Raw genomic sequence first — 6,904 nt, forward strand, 5'->3', positions numbered from 1 at the left:
TCCCTCCAAAGTGGCAAAAACCCTGACATACATGACAATAGATAGGTGGATTGATGGTTAGAAGGGATGAATGGATAGATCGATGAATGGTTGGACGATTGGTTGGATTGTTAAATGATTGGTTGGAAGTATGGATGGATAGATACATGGATAGATGGTTCAATGGTTCGATGATTGAATGAATGAATGGATGGTTGATTGGATAGATGGATTGAATGATCAAAGGGTGGATGGATGGTTAGATGAAGAGATGTATAAATGGTTGGATGGAGGCATGGACTGATGGATGGACAGATGTGCAGGTACTTGCATAAATGGACAGATGGATGGTTGGATGGTTGAAGACCTGAATGGATGGATGGAAGGATGGATGGTCCAATGGTGGGAGGCATGAATGACAGATGGATGGATGTGTGGGTGGATGGAGGGATAGATGGATAAATGGTTGGAAGTTTGATGGATGAACTGATGCATGGGCGGTTGAGGAATGGATAGTTAGTTGAATGGATGATTGGATTGATGAATAGATGGGAAAACATGACTTGATGGATAATTGGATGGGCGAATGATTAGATGGATGGATAAATGAACTGATAGATGGATTGATGGATAGATGGTGGGTAAGATGAAGAGATGAATGGGGGGATGAATGCCTCACACAGTGACAGTGGCCTCTTCTGATATGGCATATGGATGGATGGATGACAGATGGATAAATGGTTTGATGGATACTTAGATGGCCGGATGATTAGATGGATGAATAAATGAACTGACAGATGGATAGATGGTTGCTTAGATAAAGAAATGAATGGAGGGATGAATGTTGTAACAGTGGCTTCCTCGATACAGTGTATGGATGTTGAATGATTGAATGAATGGGTGGATGAACAGACAGATAGATAGATAGATAGATAGATAGATAGATAGATAGATAGATAGATAGATAGATAGATAGATAGATAGATGAATGGAGGGATGAACGCCTCATACTGTGACGGTGGTCTTCCGCTCACACACACAGCTCTTGGTTTCGCTCTGCTTGCTCTCACTACGGTAAGAGTTTCTCCTCAAGTCAGATGAACAGGGTGAGACCCCCGAGGTGGTCCCTTCCTCCTGCATTTCAATGAGCTCTCGAGGAAATGCACTCCACACAGAGCCCACCACCCTAAGCCACAAAGTGGCAGAGTCAAACCGAAACCTTGGGCTGACTGTAAGCCACTTGGCGCTCACACTGTTCTCATACCTCAAGGTGACGATGGCCCTGAAAGGCACTATATAAAGTAACGACGGTCTGGGTTTTAAGATGAGTTTGTGTCACCTCTTTTAGTTCATCTTACATTGTTTTGAAATGCATCTGACGTTGAGAGTCACCGTTTTTTCACCATTTGAGTTTCGCCTTCATTTTGAGCCTTCAGTCAATGGAACACAAAGGCTGGCATCACCGTGGCACAGTGGCATCGATGCTTCTTGAGTGCTCCAGGGATCTGGGTTCAAATACCAGCCACTTGCTCGGGTGGCTTCAGGTTCACACACATCCCAATGGCTCATGCCAATCCTTGGTTGCATACTGGCTAGTGCTGCCGCTGCACACCTCCAAGGACCCCCGGTTCAGCCCCCCCTGCTGTCTGTGCTGGTTTGGCTTGTGACACCTCTGACCCCATCTAGTGTGACTGATTAGCTCGTGGCGGTACCTCATTACATCGCCCTGTGTCTATGAGGGTTTCTTTCGTGGTGCCCTGTTCTCCTATACAATCTGATGGCTGCCCACTCAGGGTGGCACAGTGGTTAGCGCCATTTTCTGACAGCTATAGGACCCCAGGTTCAAATCTGGACCCAGTAGGAAGTTTTTTCTGCAGACATTCCCAGGTTCTCCAACACTACAAAGTCAAGATAGTGGTCCTGCATTTTTTTGTGAATATTCTGAAGAGATGCCCATCCAGGCTGGCACCATCGTTGGAGCTTCTGCCTAGCAATGCGTCCTTAATTTCCATAAAAAGAACGCCTGATGCATTTAAGGCTTCTGCCTTTCCATCATGTCCAGGGTGTAGTGACACAGCCCGTCTGAGCAAAGTGACAGCTGTAAGGTCAGGTCACTAGACCACCCTGCCACTGCGGCTGAAGTGAATGACAAGATGGCATCAGAGTAGGCAAACCAGCCATGAACTTATCACATGGCTGTGGGGGCCAGCAAGGGACCAACACTGGGGCACATTTGGTCTCACCAGTCTGAAGAGCCATCTGACGGAATCGCACCTGCACACTCCGGGGTCCCGACGGCCACCAGGCCATCTTCTCACTCGGAATCCCTGGACGCCACTCAACTCGGAGCCACCCGAAGCAGCGCTAACAACGTGAATGAATGGACGAATAAACAGGGCGCCCCCAGCAGGCCCCCGGGTAACATCGCTTCACTTCTCGTATCCAAATGACGTCACGGCGCTGGAGAGTTGAATCAAAGAAGACCCTCGGAATTGCGAGGCGAGAACTCAGAAACTGCAATGGAAAAAGTGCCTAACGCTCTGAGGGTCTTTTCCAAACTCAGTGCCCTCCGATTATAAGAAATCAACTGTGCTTCACGGTTTTACAGGCAGTCAGACTTCTGCTTAACGGTTTACTGTAAAATCAAAAAAAGAAAAAGACAATAAATAAAAACGCTGACAGGAACGAGCAGCCGGCTTCCTCATCGAGAGGCAGAACCGCCGGAGTGGTGTGCCGGTGGGCAGGCGCGCGCGCGTGTGTGTGTGTGTGTGTGTAAGATTAAGTGTGTTAAACACCTTTACAAAATGTGTGTGTGTGCAAAACTATGTGGGAGTGTACAAGTAAGTGTGTAAAAGACGATTACAAAATGTGCGTGTGTGATTAAGGTGCAAAACACCTTTACAAAATGTGTGTGTGTGAAAACTATGTGGGAGTGTACAAGTAAGTGTGTAAAAGACGATTACAAAATGTGCGTGTGTGATTAAGGGTGCAAAACACCTTTACAAAATGTGTGTGTGCAAAACTATGTGGGAGTGTACAAGTAAGTTTTTAAAAGTCGATTACAAAATGTGCGTGTGTGATTAAGGGTGCAAAACACCTTTACAAAATGTGTGAGAGTGTGTGTGGGTGAGAAAGAGTAAGTGTGTTAAACACTTTTACAAAATGTGTGTGTGTGAGGAAATATGATCGCCATGTGTGAGAGAGCATTAAAAAGAGCGTGTGTGTGTGTGTGTGAAAGAGCATTATAGTGAACACTGTGTGTAAATGTAAATTATAACTCCTAATCTGGGTGTGTAGGAGTAAAACTACCCAGTCCTCTGTCTGTGTGTGTGTGTGTTACCATGAACACTGTGTGTGAGTGTGTAAAAGGGCGATATAAACTCGCCTGAAAACTTAAAAGCAAGTAAACATCACATAACCTCTAAAGTGGTGACCAAGAAGTGCCACAAAATTCAAAGTGTCAAAATTTGTCACACATGGGAGAGATGAACAAAAGGAGGGCACACTGTGTTCGATACAGCAGCGTAGAAAACAAACCACAGCAATGGTGATGATGAAATGTTTTATTTATATAACGCCTTTCCCTTGCCCTCCTATACCACCTGTACACCATGCTTGAATGTCTGAAACAGCCCCCCTAAGCTGCCCTCCCACCACATCCATTGACCCCAGCTCATCTTCTGACTCCCACCTTGGTGGGTCACTGGCACTGCCCCTTAAACCCCAATCTGTGTGTGAGTGTGTAAAAGGGCGATATAAACTCGCGTGTGTGTGTGCGGTATCATCACTAAGCGTGTGAAAGACTATTATTAACACTACATGCAAGTGTGTGTGAGAGTGTGTTAAAATGCACTATACACTGTGGTTGTGCAGACATCATTAAAAAGAGAGTGTGCGTGTGTAAAAATGGCCATAATCTGAGTGAGTTCGTCACAAACGGTGTGCGTTATTTCTGGACTGCTTTGTGTCTAACCGGATTGCCTTTAGTCGTGTGTGTGTGTGTGTGTGTGTGTGTGTGTGTGTAAAAGAGAGTCATCATCAGCTCTGAGGGGGTGTGACGCAGCATTGTCATTAGCTGTGTGTGTAAAAGAGCCATCAGCGCATAGTGTCATTGTCAACCTGTGTGTTTGTTTTTGTGTAAAACTACCATCAGTGTGTAATGGTCTCTTGAGATAAACTGCGTGTGTGACAGAACGTGCACCGTGTGTGTGAGTGTGTAAATGACTATCATGCTAAACGTGTAAAAAGACATTATCACCAACTCTGAGTGTGTGGGTGTGTGTCTCAAAGAGCCACAATTTGTTTGTGCACGCGGATATTTGGGTGTGCCGGCAGGTATGAATACTTTGCATTTTCACGTGTGTGTGTAAGAGACAATTAGAAAACCCGCATGTGAGTGTTTTAAAAGTGCTATAAGTCGTTTATGTGTGTAAAAACATCAGAATGTCTGCGTGAACGTGAAAAAGGCACTATAAGCTGTGCTGGTGTGCACAACACCATCATAAAGTGTGTGTGTGTGTGTTTCATTTGCACGACGGGTTGAAGAGTTGCCGTATTTGCGTTATGGTGCCCCCATTCCTGTTGCCGCTGTTCACACTCACCGTTGGCGCGCACCTTTCTGATGTTGCCCGCTCGGGATTCTGTGCGCGCGCCTGTGATCGGAGAGCGCGTCCCCGCGGCGCCGCTGGCTGTCAGGGCGGACTTGCGGTCCGATTTGTTATCAGTGCGTTAGTTGTGTGCCTCCGAGTTCTGGAAAACAAAATGAGGTTACGAACACAAGTCGTGTTCTCACCCAGGCGGCGGCTGCTGCTGCTGCTGCACAGGAAACCAGAGGTCGGTGAGATGCAGCAGAGTGAGGCTCAGATAAGATGAGAGCGGGAGCGCCCTGCACACCTCAGCCGGGTTCAAGCCGCAATGTGAAGAAGCGCAGCGGCTCTTGGGGGTGACACGTCGCTGAGCATGTGCGGAGCAGTGCGCGCTCAGAGGGGTCCGTCATCATGCAATGGCACTGGGCAGGATGGTCGTCACTGGGTCGTAAATTAGATACTTCCTTGTCATTCTTTGCTTTATATAGCACCTTTCATGGACGACATCAGCGTATTTGCGACCCGAGTTTTCATAACAGTTTTAATCGCGCCCCCCTAACGTTTTTTTTGAAAGGAGCCCACTAATACCAATTTGTTCTTTTTTAATTAATGATATGTCATAGATGCATATTTTATTATACCTACTTAACTTTTATCGACATTTTCTAACTCTATTTTTATTTTTCTAGTATCAGAATGTATAGTTTAAGTGAATTTGTTTTGGTTTCATTAGATGTATTGTTCATATTTTTGATTCTTGTTTTCTTTTTTTCACATCTTCGCGCCCCCCTTTTTGTTACTTCACGCCCCCCTAGGGGGGCCTGCCCCACAGTTTGAGACCCACTGGGGTACATGCTTATTGGTTGAGCTTGCAAAGCAACTCTTTCGCCTGAAAACTTAAAAGCAAGTAAACATCACATAACCTCTATAGTGGTGACCAAGAAGTGCCACAAAATTCAAAGTGTCAAAATTTGTCACACATGGGAGAGATGAACAAAAGGAGGGCACACTGTGTTCGATACAGCAGCGTAGAAAACAAACCACAGCAATGGTGATGATGAAATGTTTTATTTATATAACGCCTTTCCCTTGCCCTCCTATACCACCTGTACACCATGCTTGAATGTCTGAAACAGCCCCCCTAAGCTGCCCTCCCACCACATCCATTGACCCCAGCTCATCTTCTGACTCCCACCTTGGTGGGTCACTGGCACTGTTCCTTAAACTCCAATCTTTGGGGTTCAGGAACACCCTGTGAAATTTCTGCGGTCATCCCATCATCACCCCCACTCTAGATATTCCTGACCCCTAAGCCCCTATTTTTAAAGAAAATCCCAGACCCCCCCTTGGCATTTCCCTGCCCACCTGCCCTCTATGACTGTACTCCAGGTGCCCCCTTGAGTCAATGCCCATTGCTATGGTGGTGCTATCCTGGCATACCCACAACCTCAATGCCCTTGGGGTATCTTCATCTTTAAACACTTTGGCAGCCCACCTCCTGGTGGCTCCCATTCAGTAACCCTGGCACAGATTCTTTTTTTGTTGTTAAATAGAGACCCTTTATGGCAATTTATGCCCTCTGCATATTCTAGCTGTGGTAGCCCCTTTGCCAGTTGGGCATTCTTTCACCCTACCAGTATGCTGTGGTCCTTTCTAATCCAAACAAGAGCAGATGCACCCATTCCAGCTGTCACTTGTCACTGATTTATAAGCCTAGTAGCAGGTGCCCACGGCCAACTGCCTTCAGAGCGTGCATTGGTGCCACCTGCTCTATGAGGAAGCAGAAGGTGAGCTGGCATTCCTGGAAAAGAAACGCATTTCGGGTCAATGCAGAAGTTAAACATGAGGCAAGAAGTTGATATAAAAATTGGCACGGAACCATCGAGAACCATGGAAACACAAAAATAAAAGAGCGTCACATTTTAACATTGCGTGACCCACCCCACCTATTCATCCAAACCTGCTTTATCCAGTTCTAGAGTTAAGGGTAGGGAGGAAGAAACCCAGGATGGGACCCGTGAGCGGGCACACACACACACACCCACCCATCCTGGTCAACTCCTTTAACATGAACTATTCTGAGATGTGGGACAATAGCAGAGTTAATGGAGCAAAGCACAAAAGCACAGGGAGATCCTGCAAGGGACACAAGGAAAAGGAACCGGCTGGGAAGTGAGCTCACCTTGCAGGGGTATGAGGCAGACCCCCATGTCGCAGGTCAGGAGGTCTTTGTTTTATACCATGCCCTTGCACACAAAATGCCAAATTAGCCTGAAAACTGAACCATTCGACAGTTCAGGCAGTCTGAGTTTTATATAGCGCCATTCCACCGAATGCAA

The sequence above is a fragment of the Polypterus senegalus genome, chromosome 17 (assembly GCF_016835505.1).
Source record: "Polypterus senegalus isolate Bchr_013 chromosome 17, ASM1683550v1, whole genome shotgun sequence".
Taxonomy (NCBI): domain Eukaryota; kingdom Metazoa; phylum Chordata; class Cladistia; order Polypteriformes; family Polypteridae; genus Polypterus; species Polypterus senegalus.